The 22,699-nt window shown below is 42.7% G+C and overlaps 1 protein-coding gene across 14 annotated transcripts in view; it reads right to left on the reverse strand.

Annotated features, from left to right (window-relative positions):
• LOC125628194 (leucine-rich repeat and fibronectin type III domain-containing protein 1-like protein) overlaps nucleotides 1-22,699 on the reverse strand; it is a 254,572-nt gene that overhangs the window by 121,902 nt on the left and 109,971 nt on the right. For 8 of the 14 annotated variants that reach the window (XR_007354163.2, XM_048833071.2, XM_048833069.2 and 5 more), the window contains one exon: nucleotides 8,102-8,272. The exons of the other annotated variants lie outside the window; for them this stretch is intronic. The gene's annotated coding sequence lies outside the window, so the exon portion shown is untranslated. The remainder of the gene's footprint in view (nucleotides 1-8,101; nucleotides 8,273-22,699) is intronic. 14 annotated transcript variants of the gene reach the window in all.

Below are 22,699 nucleotides of genomic sequence, written 5' to 3' on the forward strand. Positions count from 1 at the left end.
CCCTTCTCCAGAAAGCTTAAGGTCCCACTCAGTGTAAGGGGGCAGAGTCCAATTCTTTAAAAACCTAACAACAACAACAACATTATAATGAAATGGTGGATTATGGGTGGTGATTACTCAGATTACGTGCATTAATAGAACTGCACAGAAATATTTGGAGAAACCGAGAAGGAAAGTATTTTCTCTCCAGCACTTGTGGCTAGCCAGCATGAGTCCAGCCTCACAAGAATTAATATTTAGTATGTGAATTTCTTCTTCAATAAACTGTCATTCATTAGGCAATGCAGTTTTTTTAAAAATATAAACACAGGGCTGATAAGGTGTCCCTCGAAGCCATAACTGCACTGTTGAATGACTAATACACAATTTGCAGTTTCTGTCTTTCCCCCATAAATATTTTATGTAACTGACAAGATCTGATTTTATGCATCCGAAGGTTTTTAAAAGTTGTCACTTTGGAGGATTATGCCAGAGGTCACTAACAAATTTGTTTCTGTGGTTATCTCATGTAATAGCAGAATTGCAGGCCATTCTGTAAAACTGAGAAGGTTTCATCGTATGCATAAGAGTTCATCAGGAGGCATCTTGGAACATAATATAGCAAAGCATTTTTGTGGAAAGCTAGTTTTGGCAATTTGACCAGATACAGTTGTGCAGAACTTGGTTACAGATTGTATGCATTTCAGCATGGAGATGATTAATAAAATGAATGGTTTGGTACAAAAGAATTTAAAATACTCTGTGCCTAGGACTGAAAAAGCAAAGACCTTCTGAACAGGGATTTTATTAATGTAAAAAAGCATCTCACAATGGACTATACAGGAAATAATGGTTTGTCTCTGGAAACTCATTTGAGCTCGAAAATCCTATAACCCACGAGATGACATAATTTTAATCTTTTTTTCAATGTATTGTGTCGGTGTGGCTCAATTGTTCACCTTTGGGCTCAAATTTGTTATGATTTAGAGCAGGGATGGCCAACCTATGGCTCCAGAGCCGCATGCAGCTCTTCAGAAGTTAATATGCGGCTCCTTGTATAGGCACCTACTCTAGGGCTGGAGCTACAGGCACCAACTTACCATATCAGATTTTTTCAATTAAAATAGCTTTTGTAAGATCACAAAGGTATTGTTGAATTCAACTACAAAATTGCTAGAGTTTTATTAACCTTTGAGGAGACTATGATATTTCCTCATGGAAGCTGAAAGGTTTCCAATCTTACTATTTATAATATAAAGGTACAGAGTTTTGCATTTACTGATACTACCTTTAATGTTAGGCCAGCGAAGTGCAGTCACTGCATTACTGGTAATTAAATGCTTTGCAAAGCACTTTAGGATGTTCCACTCAGTGAAAAGCATTATGGAAACCCAAGCTGCTCACTGCTGTTATTAAGATGCCATAAGAAAATCTGGCCCCCTTTTATTATGTTCCCGTAAAAAAAAAAAAAAACTTATGATATTAAGGACAATTATAGTAGAATAGATTATTGCAAACTTAAATAAATCTTGTTTTGTCCTTGTCCTAGTGACTTTGACTTTTCACAAGTTTCTTATTTGATTCATGGAGTGCTTCTTCAGATTAGTTCATCAACTGGTTTCTTGTCTGCCACCTGTTATGATTCTAACTAACCCTCCTTAGCAGATCTGTTTGGTATGGAGTAATTCAGTACACAGCAGAATACGTCCTGTGATGTACAGTGGCATATTATTTTACTATCTCCATGGAATTTGTGTATAGCTAGCAGCTGTGTGGTAATGCACCCAAGAAAAGAAATCAGGAGACATGGGTCCTAATCCTGACTCTGCCACTGATGCACTCTGTGACCTTGGCAGATCACTTCTATTCTCTATGTCTCAGTTAACTCTATCTGTAAAATGGGGAGGATAATTCTTACCTACCTATCTGAAGTACTTTGGAATATATGAGTAAATGCACTAGGCAACCACTGAGGTCTATTAGGAGGAGAAATAAAACATTGGTTGCAAACAACACAACTTGGAGGGGCTATCATGGTACAGGATTGTTATGGGCAGTGACAATGGGTTAATGCTTTAGTCAGTAACTCTAGTGATTAATGTTTGTAACACCCACTTTTAACCCTTCATCTTTTCTCCTTGCCCAAACCTTAGCTGCTGCCTGAAGTTCTCCAGGCCCCCATACACAGTGTCTTATGGAGCAGCAAACCATTTTCCTTTCTGTCTGCTGCCCAGGAGCTGGGGGGACCAGTCCCTAGAAGGATTTTCTGGATTTCCAGAGTTTATTTTTTTAATCAAAATGGTCTTGCAAGGTTCTATACACTCAACTGCCAGATATGTGCCTGCAACAGCATCAATATTTTTGGTGGCAGATTTATTTATTGTTTTGAGACACTGCTCCTCTTCATACCTAGAATGACTTTCATATTTATTGAATTCTTTGAGACATTGTGATTGCAGTGCCTGTTATTTGTGCTGTAATAGTATCTATGTTTGCAGAGAAAATTAAGTCATATTGTTAAGGCCTCTGGGTATGTCTACACTACGAAATTAGGTCGAATTTATAGAAGTCGTTTTTTTAGAAATCGGTTTTATATATTCAAGTGCGTGTGTCCCCACAGAAAATGCTCTAAGTGCATTAACTCGGCGGAGTGCTTCCACAGTACCGAGGCTAGAGTCGACTTCCGGAGCGTTGCACTGTGGGTAGCTATCCCACAGTTCCCGCAGTCTCCGCTGCCCATTGGAATTCTGGGTTGAGATCCCAATGCCTGATGGGGCTAAAACATTGTCACGGGTGGTTCTGGGTACATACTGTCAGGCCCCCGTTCCCTCCCTCCCTCCGTGAAAGCAAGGGCAGACAATCGTTTCATGCCTTTTTTCCTGAGTTACCTGTGCAGACGCCATACCACGGCAAGCATGGAGCCCGCTCAGCTCACTGTCACCGTATGTCTCCTGGGTGCTGGCAGACGCGGTACTGCATTGCTACACAGTAGCAGCAACCCATTGCCTTGTGGCAGCAGACGGTGCAATGGGACTGGTAGCCATCATCGTCATGTCCGAGGTGCTCCTGGCCACATCGGCCAGGAGCGCCTGGGCAGACATGGTCGCAGGGACTAAATTTGGAGTGACTTGATCAAGTCGTTCTCTTTAGTCCTGCAGTCAGTCCTATTGAACCATCTTATGGTGAGCAGGCAGGCGATATGGATTGCTAGCAGTCGTATTGTACCATCTTCTACCAGGCAGGCAAGAGATGAGGATGGCTAGCAGTCTTTGAAGCTGTGAAAAGCACAGGTGTGCTGCTACAATGTGCCTCTGGGAACAGATACAACGATTAAGCTCACAGCAGGCAGAGGCCCTGTGACAGACATGGCTCTTAGCCCCTACTAAATAGCGTGATGCACACACACCAACATCCTAGGTGGGAAAATATTTACCCTGATAAAAGAAATGTCCAGTAGTCGAAACTTATTGTTTCTCTCCCTTGCAAGTGTAAACTAGTCTTGCGAAAGCTGGCGTCACCCAGACAGACCAGCCTCAATTTGGCATAAGAAAGGAGAAAGAGAATAAAGGAGTACAGAGGTATAAGTAGGGGACCTACAGCACCATGATTTTTGGAGTGCTTTTCACTATCTATCTGCTGGTCAGATAAGTGACAGCCTCCCAAGGCTTCTGCAGCTAAGAGGGTCCCTAAGCCTTGTCCCTTATTCATCTTTCCGCGGAATTGAGTGACCGATCCTGGCTTGGCATCGCTGGAATCGAGAGATGCAAGGAGGGTAAGAAGCACCCACACCTGATCTCATATCTTTAGTGTACACATATTTTGAAATAGAGCTCTATACTTTGTTTTCTTTCTTTGGGATTGTGGCTTCAGTTTTGTAACTTGTTTGTGTGTGTAACATCTCTACATTTAAATAAGTAGGCACTAGCAATTTTGTAACCACATGATTAGAATCTAGCTTAATAAATTTTGGTAACCATTTGTGCATAAGCCTGACTTGTTTTCTCTGGTTTACTGTAAAGCAGCCAACACAATTAAAGAACCTCAGCCGTTTTGGCTCTAAAGCCTGGCCATTAGGTGAGAGTACTAAGAGCCTAGCGTTGAGTTGTGCCGCCTCCACGGGGCAAACTCTTGGGGCACCTGTCAGTCAATCCTGGCTGCCCGCTGCGAAGGAGCTCTGAGCTCTAGCAGTTAAAGTCACGGATGGTATAAACGGGCATAGCTGGCACCTCACCAAACATCCTTGGCCGTCGGCTAACACCATGCCATGCAGAAAATGTAGCCCATCACAAACATTTTCTCAAATATGTTACACAAATTGATTTTTGTGAAGACTGAGTTATAACATGCAGTGCTGTGGGTTGGCAGCATGGTATTCAACTGTCATAAAGCTCAGCGAATGGACTAAATCAAGATGAATGGGGTCACGGTACCACTATCCGTTCAGCAGAACCTTTTCAACATTCAAATCTATGACTATAGAGACAGAAAATGGCAATGAGTGTTTATTTCTCTCCATTATTCAATCAAAAGGTGCTGAAAGGATATGTTGATTAATTGTGAGGGTATCAAACTGCATTGCAAGGCAGATTTTGTACGGAATTGTGCATACAAATGCTAAAAGAGTGTCTGCTCAGGATCTCAGGATTTATATGTCCAGCCCGTTCCAAATTTCTACTTGAATGTGGCAGTTACTGCAAGATTATCCACCGCCTTCATTAGTATCAGCTGCTATGAGTTTAGCTAGGAATGGAACTCAAATAATTTTCTGCTTCTGTTTTAGGATATATTGAACAATCTGGAACTAACACCCAAATTTCCAAACTTAGGATCCTAAATTTCATATTTAGGCACCTAAATAAATGCAATTTTCACAGCTCCTACTGGCTTCACTAACCAAGAATAGCAGAAGTGCTATAAAAGATGACAGTTGAATGGACCTAGAAGTACTTTGTGTTCTTTCTCACTTTGTAACTTTATTAGGGATGTGTTTTGCTGACTGATGGATTCGACAATCTGCAGGTACCATGACTGAGTGTAATCACCAAGCCTCCAAAAAGTATTTTATCTTTCATTATGGATAATGGGATGTTCTGAACTTTGTGCAATTGCAGGATTTTAAAAAGCATGTATTATTTAGAGATTATTATGATTCTGCAATTTTTAGAATTAATTATTGGGAGAATGACAATCTAGACAATTATAATTAAGTCAATTTTAGGAATTAATCACCGTGAATTGGACTATCTAAGCAATTAATAATGAATTAAATAAATTGTGATTCCATTTGAAAATATTTGCTACTTCTCATTTGAAAAACAGATGGACTCTGCTTTGTATCCAGCTGAAGTGATCAGCTTCAGATTATCAACTAGCCTCTAAATTTAATTTCTGGATTCAAAGGAATTCAAGAGTTTGTCTTAAATTCCTTTGCAAACTGTGCTCCCTATGACCATCTATTCATGTGCAAGTCTTACCAATAGTAAGGGAATGTGTGAAAGCCACATGAATATCCTTTGCATCCTGCTATGCCCAGAAGGTGAGATCCTAAATAAAGCAACAACAAAATAATAACAGCCACGTGTTTGAATTTAAATATATAATCCCCAATGTGGTAATGACTGATTTAACATTTCTTAGCAATATTTTTCTTCTGCTGTAACCAGAATTACTAATATGAGAGTCACGTACAGGAGACTGAATTGTTCTATAGACTGGAATTCACACTCAAACAGAGGAATAAATTCCTAAAACACAGGGAGCTTAATTCTTCCACTTGAGGATACAAACAATGTCTATATACTTCAGTGGGAGCTAGTTGTATTTGGAGGTGAGAGAACTGGCCATAGAATTGCATGGGGGCAGCTGCAGCCTGCTCCAGAGGCCCAACACTGTCAAGTGCACAGGAGCACATTTTACTGCATGTGTGTATGGGGTGGGGTGGGAATACAGATCCAAAGCAACAGCAACAGGACTTGTTTGAAAAGTGTGGCAGGCACACCACTGAGGGGCACTTTCCCACATGCTCTAGACTAATGAGCTACCCTGTTCTATTCTGGTTTTTACAGTGATTAGCAGGGCCTGGTCAAAAGCTAGTTGGGGAAAAGGTAGCAGCTCTCAAGATCTGCCATGACCTGTGTGTCTTGAGAACAATGCAAAACTTTGCAGATGCTTTCAATGTAAACTAATGATCACTGCATGAATCTTCATCATCCCCAAACCAGAAGCTACTGCAAACAGTTTGCGGACAACATTGGCCATGTGCTGGCAAGAATTAATGCTCTACATCTATGAAATGCTAGAGACTGAGTCAGAACTGCAGGCAATGTTTTCTATCAGTGGCATCAACATCTATCAGTGGATAAGAAAAAAAAAAAGCAAACGAGAATGTGCAAAATTCTGCTGGTCCTACACAGCTAAGGTACCCTGTGCAAGGGCTCATTAGCATGCAGGTTGCAATTCTTTAAGGGCTAATCTACACTAAAAGCGCTACATCGGCACAGCTGCACTGGATGCTGCTGTAGCGCATTTGGTTAAGATGCTCTATGCTGACGGGAACTCTCCTGTTGGCATAATAAATTCACCTCCACAAGAGGCAGTAGCTATATCAGCAGGAGAAGCTCTCCCGCTGACACAGCGCTTTCCACACTGGCACTTAGATTAGTGTAATTTATGTTGCTCAGGGGAGTGGCTTATTCACTATAAGCTATTAGTAGTGTAGATCTGGCCTAAGTTAAAAGAAAGTCTGACAGCAACACCCAGAGGTAAGGAGATATGTGGCAAAACTGGCTAGCTCTCAATTTGCTGAGATAGTTTGCTGTACCCAGGGGAAAAGGGCAGAGGCAGAGAGAGAGAGAGAGAGAGAGAGATATTCAAAACAACAGGGGACAATCTCATTCTGTAGGAAAATATTAAACACCTGACTGTCCAAATATAGAAAAGACTAATTTTAAAGCAATGTCCCACACATGCATTAGATCCCTTCATACTGTTTTAATCTCCGCATCCCAGCACACAGTATCACTTCAAGCTTTCTTCTCTTGCACATTTCCCTGAGTAAGGCTTTAGTGCATCTCAGCTGTGGACCAACGCACAGAAACCAGTGTTTATTGGCTCTTGAGTGCTGGGTTATTTTTGAGAAGTAGTTGTCTTGGCAAAGAAAAGAAGTATGAACTCACAGATTAGTCTATTTAATAAACTTAGAGAAAGAACTGAAACGCAGGCTCGCAAAAGCACTTTCGAAATCACATGAATTTCTGTCCAAAAACCATAAAGAAATGCAGGAAATCTGTTTAGAGGTTTCCAGTCAGCTTGAAAATAATTCTGTCTGTCCAGTTTAGTTTTTTAATTACCTGTACTGTAATAGATGGAAAAATATAAGCCCCACAAAAGAATCCAAGGTGATTTAACAGCACCCCAATGAATACAGGCCTGTTTCTCAAATGAAAAAAAAATTGTGTTGAATATTTTCCTTGTGCACATTTGACAGATACAAACTACTCCAAGTCCTCCCACTGGGAGGGAAAACATGAAAGTTTTTTTAGTAATTTTCTGTATCATAAAATGTGCTAATAATGTAATGAAAACCTACAGTGTAAAATTGAGCAGAGCTGTAAGCGTAGAGAATTAATTGTAAGACACAGAATATCAAATCTAATTACTTGCTGGCAAACAGCATAGGTGCACTGTTGTAGATGGAGTCATATGACCTTAAAATGCAAATTAACATAAAAAGAAAAGTAACCCTGAGGGGAATTTTCATCCTGGGTGCAGTGACCCTCGTTGTCTTCTTTTTTAAACAAGTACTGTGTGTTTCTGTTGCTGCACAGATCAAATTTTCCTTCGCAGATTTGCTTTCTTGCTTTAATTCTAACAGCATGCAGGTTGTTCTGTTTTACTGTTGAGCACATCCTCGAAGAAGCTATACAGGAGGCAGCTTGCTTACACATCTTAAAATAGTGGGTAGCTCCACTGAGTTTTGACAGGGAGACTTTAGCTGTAATTCTAACTTGTTTGGGTGATTAAATATAGTAATCTGAATACAGCTAATAGCCTTTAACAAGACACAAATGACACCCACCCCCATAAGAAGAAAAAGAAAAGAAAAAAAACAGTCAGCTCTTACTTTAAATTGACCTTCAAATTGACTGTTAAACTTGTTCCAGTCTCTGCTTCTTTTCAGGACTCCAATGCTCTTTCATTAGTGGTTCATTTGAGTATGGAGTCCTTGAAGTAATGCATTCTCCATTCAGATTCACAATGCAGCACCACACAGCCCCTGAGGTGGCCATCCATCCTGAAATTAAGAGGCAACATTCTCTTCTAGAATTGCACTTTATCAGAATCATTAGGGGTGACAGAAGATAGTGGCAGAGGCAGCAGCAACAGAGAGCGAACCCAGGCACATTAAAGCAAGATAAAAAGGGTAACCAATCTGAACATAATCTATACAGAGAGAAGCCAAAACGCTCTCCTCCAACAGGAACCGTTTGTCTCTCTTTCTCCCTTTCTTTTTTTCCCCCTCCACACAAACAGGAGTTTCATCTGGAGATAAAATGGCAATAGTAGGGAATGGCAAAAAAAAAATCCCAAACCAACAAGCTGCTTTATGAACCCAAACAAGAGGATTCTATAAGCATAGAATTAGTTCAAGTGAAAGAAAATGATATTAAAATGAATCCCTTCCTCCCCCCCATGTCCATAAATTACCTCTAAGTGGTGGAGCACTAACAAATGTCATTTATTAGCAGGTATATTATCTATTTTAAAAAGAATTATTTCTTCTGTTTTAAAAAGTGCATTTATCTAATTCAGCTCAATTTGAGGAGGACTATGAGGCATATTTTTAATATATGCAACACTTGGGCATTTCACCTAAGAGTCTTGCCTGTTAAGCAGCACAGCAGAATTTAAATCTCTCTTATTATCAGGAATTCACCACCCTACAATCCCTTCAGGTATATGGCAAGAGCAGTACATTTTATTGTTAGAGATACTGAGTCAGAGAGGCCTTAGATACCCCAGAGGCGAGAAGCAGACAATAAATAGGAAATTGCTCAAAAATATTTTTAAGTTTAATTCTGGAGGGTCAAGAGTAATTAAACTCTAATGCAAACAGAATTACTTGATTTAGCCATTCCATGCACAAATGCAAACATCCCCCAGACTCTCCTTAAAACATCTGGCTTATAAAACATTTGATTTGAATCCGTGATCTAGATATAAAAGCACCATCTTATACTACCAATCTTTTGAGCAACCCTGTCACCCAATTCACATTCCCGAATGATTTAGTAGTTGTTTTTTTATATAGGGCAGCAATTTTTGCAAAAGGGGTGTGTCATAAATATAAAGGGAAGGGTAAACCTCCTCCTGGCCAGGGGAAAGCTCCTCTCACCTGTAAAGGGTTAAGAAGCTAAAGGTAACCTTGCTGGCACCTGACCAAAATGACCAATGAGAAGACAAGATACTTTCAAAAGCTGGGAGGAGGGAGAGAAACAAAGGGTGTGTGTGTCTGTCTATATGCTGGTTTCTGCCGGGGATAGACCAGGAATGGAGTCTTAGAACTTTTAGTAAGTAATCTAGCTAGGTATGTGTTAGATTATGATTTCTTTAAATGGCTGAGAAAAGAATTGTGCTGAATAGAATAACTATTTCTGTCTGTGTATCTTTTTTGTAACTTAAGGTTTTGTCTAGAGGGGTTCTCTATGTTTTTGAATCTAATTACCCTGTAAGATATCTACCATCCTGATTTTACAGGGGGATTTCTTTATTTCTATTTACTTCTATTTTTATTAAAAGTCTTCTTGTAAGAAAACTGAATGCTTTTTCATTGTTCTCAGATCCAAGGGTTTGGGTCTGTGGTCACCTATGCAAATTGGTGAGGCTTTTTATCCAACATTCCCAGGAAAGGGGGGGTGCAAGTGTTGGGAGGATTGTTCATTGTTCTTAAGATCCAAGGGTCTGGGTCTGTAGTCACCTAGGCAAATTGATGAGGCTTTTTACTAAACCTTGTCCAGGAAGTGGGGTGCAAGGTTTTGGGAAGTATTTTGGGGGGAAAGACGCATCCAAACAGCTCTTCCCCAGTAACCAGTATTAGTTTGGTGGTGGTAGCGGCCAATCCAAGGACAACGGGTGGAATATTTTGTACCTTGGGGAAGTTTTGACCTAAGCAGGTAAAGATAAGCTTAGGAGGTTTTTCATGCAGGTCCCCACATCTGTACCCTAGAGTTCAGAGTGGGGGAGGAACCTTGACAGGGTGAAATGTCCCACTAAAGCACCCCTTTTTTTGAGAGAAAGGGGTGCACCTAGTTCTTGCTTGGAGTGTGAGAACATAACCACAGAGCCATATCTTCAGAAGCAACTAGAGAACTCCCTGATATGTAGGTTTGGTACCTCCACCTTTTCCTCTTTCAGGTGCACTCTCCCACCACTGCCCCCCAGGCCCATGAGCCCTTCTCACAGGAACCTCAGTCCTTGAAGAAGCCTGCACTACTGTCCCCTTGCAGGAGCCCCACCTTCCCCCATCCTGGTCTCCACTAGCAAGCCTCAGGTCTGTCCGTCCTTCCCAGCACCACGTGACCTATGTACTGCTGGCTGAGCAGCTTACAGTTGCTCGTTTCAATATGGCAGGTTTCTTTTTCCAAGTAGGGAAAAAAAAAAAAAAACCACCCCAAACCAGCACACTGCAACCAGCAGCCAGCCAGCCAGTCAAAACACCAGGGAGGCCAACTAAAAACTGGCTAGGTCACAACCCTACTGACCAGGAAGTCTCTCTTTATTAATCTCCCCCGGCAACATATCCTGGTCCTCTCTAATAACTTTGGAGGTCAAGGAACTCTATAACCACTCGACATGGCCTGCTGCACAGGGATGAATTTCACTCTTTTCCGGTATCTCTTGCAGCCCAAATAGCACCAATATAGAGGATACATCCAAAATGGCTGCTCTCTCACTCTGTGTGGATTTTCTAACAAAACCAGCATCACCACTATTTTGCCTCTACTTTCACCCCAAAAGGTAGTTCCTAGATATCGGGAAGTGCCTAGTTAACCATGAGTAAACATGGAGAGCAGCACCAGACATGTGGATTCAAAGCTTTAGCATAAGTGAGCGGAGCCAATCTGAAACTCACTAACCACAATGCTCACTTTAATGAGGTATCAAATGTCTGATTCATACTTTTGGTGATTCTCTTAGGCAGGGAATGGACAACTGAATTGTGCTGAGGAAGCAGTTTTTCTCTTTTGTGAAAGAATTCCAAACCCTAAAATTTCTCCTTTTCCCAAACTCCTGATCAGGGACGGCCTGTAATATTTTTCTCTCTCATTTTATAATCCATTGACAAGAATGCTTATGAGGGGGACTCACTTTGTGGTTTCTTGCATCTAAAGCATCTTGTATCTTTGAAAACTCATGGTGATCTGGGGAAGTCCCGGAAGACTGGAAAAGGCTAATGTAATGCCAATCTTTAAAAAAGGGAAGGAAGAGGATCCTGGGAACTACAGGCCAGTCTGCCTCACCTCAGTCCCCGGAAAAATCATGGAGCGGGTCCTCAAGGAATCAATTTTGAAGCACTTAGAGGAGACGAAAGTGGTCAGGAACAGTCAGCATGGATTCACCAAGGGCAAGTCATGCCTGTCTAATCTAATTGCCTTCTATGATGAGATAACTGGCTCTGTGGATGAAGGGAAAGCAGTGGACGTGTTATTCCTTGACTTTAGCAAAGCTTTTGACACGGTCTCCCACAGTATTCTTGTCAACAAGTTAAAGAAGTATGGGCTGGATGGATGCACTACAAGGTGGGTAAAAGCTGGCTAGATCATCGGGCTCAACGGGTAGTGATCAATGGCTCCACGTCTAGCTGGCAGCTGGTATCTAGCGAAGTGCCCCAAGGGTTGGTCCTGGGGCCGGTTTTGTTCAATATCTTCATTAATGATCTGGAGGATGGTGTGGATTGCACCCTCAGCAAGTTTGCGGATGACACTAAACTGGGAGGAGTGGTAGATACGCTGGAGAGTAGGGATAGGATACAGAGGGCCCTAGACAAATTGGAGGATTGGGCCAAAAGAAATCTGAGGTTCAACAAGGACAAGTGCAGAGTCCTGCACTTAGGACGGAAGAATCCAATGCACCGCTACAGACTAGGGACCAAATGGCTCGGCAGCAGTTCTGCAGAGAAGGACCTAGGGGTGACAGTGGACGAGAAGCTGGATATGAGTCAACAGTGTGCCCTTGTTGCCAAGAAGGCCAATGGCATTTTGGGCTGTATAAGTAGGGGCATTGCCAGCAGATCGAGGGACGTGATCGTTCCCCTCTATTCGACATTGGTGAGGCCTCATCTGGAGTACTGTGTCCAGTTTTGGGCCCCACACTACAAGAAGGATGTGGAAAAATTGGAAAGAGTCCAGCAAAGGGCAATAAAAATGATTAGGGGTCTGGAACACATGACTTATGAGGAGAGACTGAGGGAACTGGGATTGTTTAGTCTACGGAAGAGAAGAATGAGGGGGGATTTGATAGCTGCTTTCAACTACCTGAAAGGTGGATCCAAATTCTATTCTCAGTGATAGCAGATGACAGGACAAGGAGTAATGGTCTCAAGTTGCAGTGGGGGAGATTTAAGTTGGATACTAGGAAAAACTTTTTCACTAGGAGGGTGGTGAAACACTGGAATGAGTTACCTAGGGAGGTGGTGGAATCCCCTTCCTTAGAAGTTTTTAAGGTCAGGCTTGACAAAGCCCTGGCTGGGATGATTTAGTTGGGGATTGGTCCTGCTCTGGGCAGGGGGTTGGACTAGATGACCTCCAGAGGTGCCTTCCAACTCTGATATTCTATGACCACTCCCAGAGGAAGGATACTGGACAAGGTGGGCTTGGATCAGATCATATACAGCAATTGCTATATTTATAAAAATGATGAAGTTGTAGAGGTAGGAGAGGATATTGGGTTTTAGCTGAATGAAAGTACTAAAGTCTCCATCGATGTACCAAGCTCCCGCTAACTAAGTACTATTTTTCATGAAAGAAAAAACTGTTACCTACCTTTTGTTACTGTTGTTCTTCGAGATGTGTTGCTCATGTCACTTCCATTCTAGGTGTGTGCGTGCCCATGTGTACGGCCGTGGGAGATTTTTGCCTTAGCGGAATCCCTAGGGCCAGCTGTGGCGCCCCCTTGAGTGCCGCGCTCATGCGTCGGTATATCAGGCACCACCGCCCCTACACCCGCTGATCTCCCTCTTGCCAGCAACTCTGACAGAGGGGCAGGAGGGCGGGTAATAGAATGGACATGAGCAACACATCTCGAAGAACAAGTTACGAAAGGCAGGTAACCATTATTTTTTCTTTGAGCGCTTGCTCATGTCAATTCCATTCTAGGTGACTCACAAGCAGTATCAATGGAGGTGTGCTCGGAGTTCAAGGTCTTGCAACTCTGCTCTGCCAAAGCCAGCATCCTCTTCAGCTTGCCGGGTAAGCATATAATGAGACGTGAACGTATGGCCAGACGACCAGGTTCTGGCTCTACAGATCTCTTGGATTGGTACCTGTGCCAGGAAGGCCACTGACGCTTATGCCCTAGTCGAGTGTGCCATCACTATTGCTGGCAGAGGCACCTTCGCCAGCTCATAGAAGTAGCGCATGCAGGCCATGATCCAGGATGAAATCCTCTGAGCAGATACTGGGCAACCTTTCGTTCTGTCTGCCACTGCAATGAATAGCTGTGTTGACATACGGAATGGCTTTGTTCCATCAGCGTAGAAGGCCAGCACCCTCCTGACATCCAGGGTGCGTAGCCTGTGCTCCTCCTCTGACGCATGAGGCTTTGGAAAGAAGGCAGGTAAGTTTATCTCCTGGCCAGTATGAAACTGGGAAATGACCTTGGGCAGAAACGCTGGGTGTGGTCGCAACTAGGCCTTATCCTTACAGAAGGCCGTATAGGTCGGATCCAAAGTAAATGCCCTGATCTCGGACACCATGCAGGCCGATGTTATCGGGACCAGGAACTAAACCTTCCAAGAGAAAAGCAGAAGAGAGCAGGAAGCTAGAGGCTCAAAGGGAGGGCCAGAATTCCTGGGCCACACCATAAGGGAGGGACTCCTTGAATTTACAGAGGGAGTCCCATAAGTTAAAGTTATACCTGCCCAAGAGGGCCTGATGGTTTGCCACCTGGAATTGCAGGCTCGCTGTTGAATAATTTTTCTCCCCAAAAGGTCCAGTCTTTTGGCCTTTTTATTTTTGAGAGTTGAACTAGTGTGCCCCTGCTTGTCCTTTTTGTTGGCTGCAGAGACAACCAGCGAGCCCGGAGGTGGGAGGATAAAGGTACTTGAATCCTTTGGTCCCCTACCACTCCCAGGAGTCTGTGGTGGATCCTGTAAGCGGCTAAGGGCCCTGACTGAGGAGGAACATTCATATAGCTCCGGAGTGGCCGGGCAGCCCAAACTGGGTCCTTTGCCTGATGCCCCATGGCCTTTCTTGTCTAGTGCTGGGGAACCGTGCTTCCTTGCTTTCTTTTTGGGCAGTGGTGATGGGGAGTGGTGCCGGGGGTGCATTGCAAGGTACTAGGCGAGCCGTGGTGGGACAGCTCGGAAGCTGGACAAAGGGCAGCCTCCATGAGGAGATCCCGCAAACAAATATCCTGCTCTTTCTGAGTCCTGGGTCGAAAGTTTTTACAAATATAAAACTTGTCCTTCACATGTGATTCCCCCAAGCACTTGAGGCAGCTGCTGTGGCTTAAAGCCCAGAGACCGGGCTTCTAACTACACTTAACAAATACTTAACACTAACAACTATAAACAAAAAGAAAAGGAGTACTTGTGGCACCTTAGAGACTAACCAATTTATCTGAGCATGAGCTTTCGTGAGCTACAGCTCACTTCATCGGATGCATACCGTGGAAACTGCAGCAGACATTATATACACACAGAGATCATGAAACAATACCTCCTCCCACCCCACTGTCCTGCTGGTAATAGCTTATCTAAAGTGATCATCAAGTTGGGCCATTTCCAGCACAAATCCAGGTTTTCTCACCCTCCACCCCCCCACCCCCCACAAACTCACTCTCCTGCTGGTAATAGCCCATCCAAAGTGACAACTCTCTTCACAATGTGCAAAGCCCGTTGCCAACTGTGCCCACATATCTATTCAGGGGACACCATCACAGGGCCTAATAACGTCAGCCACACTATCAGAGGCTCGTTCACCTGCACATCCACCAATGTGATATATGCCATCATGTGCCAGCAATGCCCCTCTGCCATGTACATTGGTCAAACTGGACAATCTCTACGTAAAAGAATAAATGGACACAAATCAGATGTCAAGAATTATAACATTCATAAACCAGTCGGAGAACACTTCAATCTCTCTGGTCACGCAATCACAGACATGAAGGTCGCTATCTTAAAACAAAAAAACTTCAAATCCAGACTCCAGCGAGAAACAGCTGAATTGGAATTCATTTGCAAATTGGATACTATTAATTTAGGCTTAAATAGAGACTGGGAGTGGCTAAGTCATTATGCAAGGTAGCCTATTTCCCCTTGTTTTTTCCTACCCCCCCCCCCCCGCCCAGACGTTCTGGTTAAACTTGGATTTAAACTTGGAGAGTGGTCAGTTTGGATGAGCTATTGCCAGCAGGAGAGTGAGTGTGTGTGTGTGTGTGTGTCCCAGAAAAAAAAGGGGGGGGGGGTGAAAAAGCCTGGATTTGTGCTGGACATGGCCCACCTTGATTACCATGCACATTGTAGGGAGAGTGGTCACTTTGGATGAGCTATTACCAGCAGGAGAGTGAGTTTGTGTGTGTGGGGAGTGGAGGGTGAGAAAACCTGGATTTGTGCTGGAAATGGCCCAACTTTATGATCACTTTAGATAAGCTATTACCAGCAGGACAGTGGGGTGGGAGGAGGTATTGTTTCATGATCTCTGTGTGTATATAGAAAAGGAGTACTTGTGGCACCTTAGAGACTAACCAATTTGTTTGAGCATAAGCTTTCGTGAGCTACAGCTCATTTCATCGGATGCATACTGTGGGAAGTACAGAAGATCTTTTTATACACACAAAGCATGAAAAAATACCTCTCCCCACCCCACTTTCCTGCTGGTAATAGCCTATCTAAAGTGATCACTCTCTGTACACATTGTAAGGATGTATACAGATGCATGCTGTGGAAACTGCGGAGGACATTATGTACACAGAGACCGTGAGGCAGTGCCTCCTCCCACCCCACTCTCCTGCTGCTAATGGCTTATCTAAAGTGATCACTCTCCTTACAATGTGTACAGAGAGTGATCACTTTAGATAGGCTATTACCAGCAGGAAAGTGGGGTGGGGGGAGGTATTTTTTCATGCTTTGTGTGTATATAATAAGATCTCCTAAACTTTCCACAGTATGCATCCGATGAAGTGAGCTGTAGCTCACGAAAGCTTATGCTCAAACAAATTGGTTAGTCTCTAAGGTGCCACAAGTACTCCTTTTCTTTTTGCAAATACAGACTAACACGGCTGCTACTCTGAAACCTGACTATAAACAACTATTTACAAGGCCCTAAGGCTCAAAGAGAAACCAAACTGCTAGCCCTTGCTATGCAAGGAACTGTGCTCTGACTAACCACCACAGACAGTAGGAAGTAACTGAGAGGGCATAAGACTGGCAGCATCTCATATACCAATGCATGAGTGTGGCACTCAAGGGGCTGCCACAGCTGGCCCTACAGATACCGCTAAGGCAAAAATCTCCAACGACTGCGCACGTACACCTAGAATGGTATCGACATGAGCAAGCACTCGAAGAAGAAACCTTAATATATTTAAAGTGAAAAGATCTTCACAAGTTTTGAAAAAATGAAGGCTTAAATATCACTGGGCACTTCAATTGATGTGTGTCTATCTTGTAAGTGGAAAGCTCTCTGTGTTCTAATTCCACACAGCTGGCATCTTGATTTGCAAGTGAATCCTGGTCTTCTAGTTATACAGTACTGAGTATGTGAATTGAGAAATAGGAGTTCTTACTCTCTAATGGAGCTGAAAATTCCATGATTTTTAAGTGAGCATTTTTCATGAAAGAAATATCTCCTGGGAATCTTTAGATTTCCACTTTCAACCAAATTATAGTGCAAAGCCCACAAGAAGAGAAAAAAAAACCCAGCATACCTTATTTCTAACAAAATGGAACATGTAAAAGATGTGCATTATTCAGTATCAACCAGACTATCATATGGTTTCCAATGGGACTGCTTCTCAGATACTTAGCATTCTATAAGTGTTCCCTGGAGGAATCAGCTGTCAGGTCTAGCGAAGGTCAATTGTTAATTTCTAAAATACAATTTGTCCAAAATGAATCAGGCTAACAGAAAAAAATAACGAATTGACCCAAATCTATCGCATCTGTAAATCTGTTCCCATGCATTCTTGAACTTTATTGCTGTTCATATGTTAAGTGTACTGAACCTACTAAATGAGAAATGCCAGTTAGTATGTTGTATTAATGCAAAATTCAGATTATCATTAATTGTCCCATTATATTGTGCAACCCTTTATTTCAAGGGCCTTAGCTGGAGACCAATTAAAGTAATACAAAAATTCTAGTAAGGAATACCATTCAGGCAATGATCATACAATATTAAATGTACATAATGTAACTTATGCCTTGATCCTGCAAGCTGTTCCACAAGGGCAGACCCTATACTCTATACCCACTACCCACAGAAATGAAGGATATTCTTTTGATTAAGACACTGTCCTGGAACTCAAGGGATCTGAATTCAGTATGTGGCTCTGCCACAGGTTTCCCGTGTGACCTTGGGCAAGTTGTCTGATCACTCTGTACCACAGTTCTCCATCTGTCAAGGAGGGCTCACAATGAGAACTTTCTCCCAGCCTTTGTCTCTTTTGTCTATTTAGACTAAGTTCTTAAGAAAAGGGATTGTCTCTTACTGTGCAGGTGTATGTTGTCTAGCACAATGGGCCCCACACAATCTTGGCTGGAAGGCTCTAGGGACTACTATAATGCAAATAATAAATAATAATATGCTCTTCTGCGCTGAGACAATGTCTTTTGATATGTTTGTACAACATCTAGCCTTCTGGGGCCTTTAGGTGCTGTTGTAATACAACTAATAAGGTAGCACAGTACAGTGGTAGTTCTTGGAGAAATAGGGCAGCGATAATTAATAAGTGTTTAATGCACTAGTAAATCTTGTTTCTGACTTATCAAGGCACATGATGATGAGTGAAGTGTAGGAACCTGAAGAAGAATCTAGGGATCACTCTTGCCTCTCTCACATCCTGTTTTTGAGGAGAGGTATATGGGAATGTCTCACCTAACATATTTAAAAGTAATGAATTGGGAAATTACTAACTGGATCTGATGGCTATTTCTGGCTCTTCCAAATCAGAATGTTCTCAAGTGTTGTGATTTTAAAGCATTATTAACTACCTGTTGCAGGTTATAAACCCTTCACCTTGCCAGTGGCAAACAAAGCTGTTTACCATATGAGGCCATGTCTACACTAGCGAGCTTACGGAGGCACAGCTGTACGAATGCAGCAGCACTGCTGTGAGGTCGCACATGTAGCCACTCTATGCCGACAGGAGAGAGCTCGCCCGTCAACGTAATAAAACTACCTCAACAAGTGGTGGTAGCTAGGTTGACACAGCGCTGTGAACATTACCACTTATGCCAGTGAAACTTATGTCACGCAGAGTTGTGTTTTTTCATAAATTTTGCCGACATAAGTGGTACTGTAGACATGGCCTTAGAGCAGTGGTTCTCAACCCGCAGCCCGCTTGCAGCCCAATCAGCACAGAGCTGTGGCCCATGTGACATCCTCAGGATCATAGAGGTAGTATTGGATGCAGTCCACATAACACATTGTGGGCTACATATGCGGCTCACAATGGTAAATAGGTTGAGAATCACTGCCTTAGAGTAACACAGCAAGAGATTCAGCTTTTTTTACTGACCCTGTAAGTTGTTTTGGTGCTGCCTCTTCTCGCTTCAGATATAACTCTGGTAGTTTAGTATGTAAACTAAGTGATTTTGTTAGTTTTATTCCACCCGAGAAATAGATTATGCTCCAGGGGAAAACAGATGTGCCAGAACCAATAAGAAAAGCTCAGAAACTCTACCATTACAGAGGGGGGAAAAAAGGAGAAAAATGATCTTTGTTCTCTGGTTATTGACGTACAAACAGCCTCCAATCTATAAAATGAGCAATCTGAAAGTACTGAAGGAGGGCTGTGTAGCCAAAAGCTATACAAAACTCTTATAATCCAATCTTCCCAAATTGAATTCCTTGTAGTCTGTGCATTAGAAGGTGGAAGAACTTTGTTGGAATCATATTTAATACATCAACAATATCTCTCTATTGCTCCAAACAGCAGTTGGAAAAACATCCTAAATTTTGTTGCGGTAGAAAAGAAAGGATGAGGATGGATATACTCCCTCTGTCCTCCTCGTCCTTTGACAGGGAGACAGCATAATCCTCTCCCTTTCCTAGTGTTTCTAAAGGTACATCAAAAACAAACTAAACAAGTCTAGAGATAGCTGACAAACAAAACATCAGTTGTAAAGCTACATTAACAGTCGCACCATTACTAGGAACTGGAGCTAGAGAAAGGCTGGATTTCCTCAGTGCAGAGAAGGAAAGACAAAGAGGTACATGGCAGAGCTATATAAATTAATCAACATGATAAAGAAAGTATATTGGGCACTTTTGTTCACCTCTCTCATTTTGCAAGAACATCTGATTAAAATGAAAGGCAAAATATTTAACACTGATAAAAGGAAATAAGTTTTATTACTCAAAGAATAATTTACCTGTGGCATTGAGTGCCACAAGGTATCTTTGTGGCCAAGAGCTTAGAAGGATTCAAGAAAAGGAGTGGATATTTATCTGGATAATAAGAATACCCACAGTTACATTAGATATGATAAATAACGTAAGCTCTCCTCTTTCAGGGCATAAACCAACCACTAACCCACAAGGCTTAGAAAGAAACTTCTTCAATAGGAAGTTTATTCCATAACTGTCCACTGCAGGAATTCTAGCAACTTCCTCTGAAGAACCTAATAGGCCATAGGCCAGATATGGTATGGCAATTATTGGGGTCCTCATAGTTCATATTACACAAAAAATCTCCATGAAAAACATCACACTGTCTTTTTGATTTCAGGGAGACTGAGCTGTTGAATAATTCCAGTAATTGAGTATGGTGTAGCATCTTAAACAAATGCTAACAAACGTCTATTTTAAATGGACAAGTTAATCCATTGTAAAAGGCTAAATGAGCATTTTGGGTGTATGCAAATGTTTGAATTTTCCTTTAACAGTTAGCCCTTAAACTTGAAAGGGACTTCGTGTTATGTCCTGGGAGTGGTTCCAGCCCTCCAGACAAGGTGACAGGGTGTACAATTATTTCTTGCGCTGGTTCAGTGTGTTATTTAGGTGTTCTGAATTTGAGCAGAGCCATAGGATGGAAAGTAGCACTGCATGGTTCCAAAAGTTGTAACTGTAATTAGAGCAATAAGAACTCAGCAGTCAGGCATTAGTGTTAGCTAATTGAAAGCACTGGGTAGTTAAACATCCTGAAGCAATGCCAACAAGGGCAATTATCACATGTTGCATGCATTTGAGAAACTTTTATTGTTATTATGAACTGCTAATCAGTGCCTCAAGCATACATCAGGTGAGAGTGTCTGTCATGCTTTCATCAATGGGCCAGTACCTGCACAGGGCAGTGACTGATTAGATCACTGTAGCAGCAGACATTCTGGACTGACAGAGTCAGAATGATGGATGGTCAGAACACAGGAAGGTCTCAGAGTAGCAGCCGTGTTAGTCTGTACTCACAAAAAGAAAAGGAGGACTTGTGGCACCTTAGAGACTAACAAATTTATTTGAGCATAAGCTTTTGTGAGCTACAGCTCACTTCATCAGATGCATTCAGTGGAAAATACAGTGGGGAGATTTATATACACAGAGAACATGAAACAGTTGATGTTATCATACACGCTGTCAGGAGAGTGATCACTTAAGATGAGCTAATACCAGTAGGAGGGGGGGGGAGAAGAAAACCTTTTGTAGTGATAATCAAGGTGTGCCATTTCCAGCAGTTGACAAGAACGTCTGAGGAACGGGGGTGGGGGAGGAGGAGGAGAATACACATGGGGAAATAGTTTTACTTTGTGTAATGACCCATCCACTCCCAGTCTCTATTCAACCCTGGTTCTGGTGGATGAAGGGAAAGCAGTGGATGTATTGTATCTTGACTTTAGCAAAGCTTTTGACACGGTCTCCCACAGTATTCTTGTCAGCAAGTTAAGGAAGTATGGGCTGGATGAATGCACTATAAGGTGGGTAGAAAGCTGGCTAGATTGTCGGGCTCAACGGGTAGTTATCAATGGCTCCATGTCTAGCTGGCAGCCGGTATCAAGTGGAGTGCCCCAAGGGTCGGTCCTGGGGCCGGTTTTGTTCAATATCTTCATAAATGATCTGGAGGATGGTGTGGATTGCACTCTCAGCAAATTTGCGGATGATACTAAACTGGGAGGAGTGGTAGATACGCTGGAGGGGAGGGATAGGATACAGAAGGACCTAGACAAATTGGAGGATTGGGCCAAAAGAAATCTGATGAGGTTCAATAAGGATAAGTGCAGGGTCCTGCACTTAGGACGGAAGAACCCAATGCACAGCTACAGACTAGGGACCGAATGGCTAGGCAGCAGTTCTGCGGAAAAGGACCTAGGGGTGACAGTGGACGAGAAGCTGGATATGAGTCAGCAGTGTGCCCTTGTTGCCAAGAAGGCCAATGGCATTTTGGGATGTATAAGTAGGGGCATAGCGAGCAGATCGAGGGACATGATCGTCCCCCTCTATTCGACATTGGTGAGGCCTCATCTGGAGTACTGTGTCCAGTTTTGGGCCCCACACTTCAAGAAGGATGTGGATAAATTGGAGAGAGTCCAGCGAAGGGCAACAAAAATGATTAGGGGTCTGGAACACATGAGTTATGAGGAGAGGCTGAGGGAGCTGGGATTGTTTAGCCTGCAGAAGAGAAGAATGAGGGGGGATTTGATAGCTGCTTTCAACTACCTGAAAGGGGGTTCCAAAGAGGATGGCTCTAGACTGTTCTCAATGGTATCAGATGACAGAACGAGGAGTAATGGTCTCAAGCTGCAGTGGGGGAGGTTTAGATTGGATATTAGGAAAAACTTTTTCACTAAGAGGGTGGTGAAACACTGGAATGCGTTACCTAGGGAGGTGGTAGAATCTCCTACCTTAGAGGTTTTTAAGGTCAGGCTTGACAAAGCCCTGGCTGGGATGATTTAACTGGGAATTGGTCCTGCTTCGAGCAGGGGGTTGGACTAGATGACCTTCTGGGGTCCCTTCCAACCCTTATATTCTATGATTCTATGAACCTTAAGTATGCATCCTATGAAGTGAGCTGTAGCTCACGAAAGCTTATGCTCAAATAAATTGGTTAGTCTCTAAGGTGCCACAAGTACTCCTTTTCTTTTTGCGAATACAGACTAACAGGGCTGTTATTCTGAAACCTAAGTTAATTGTATCCAGTTTGCAAATTAATTCCAATTCAGCAGTCTCTCGTTGGAGTCTGGTTTTGAAGTCTTTTTGTGGTAATATTGCAACTTTTAGGTCTGTAATCGAGTGACCAGAGAGATTGAAGTGTTCTTCGACTGATTTATGAATGTTATAATTCTTGA

Source organism: Caretta caretta, chromosome 23 (assembly GCF_965140235.1).
Source record: "Caretta caretta isolate rCarCar2 chromosome 23, rCarCar1.hap1, whole genome shotgun sequence".
NCBI lineage: Eukaryota > Metazoa > Chordata > Testudines > Cheloniidae > Caretta > Caretta caretta.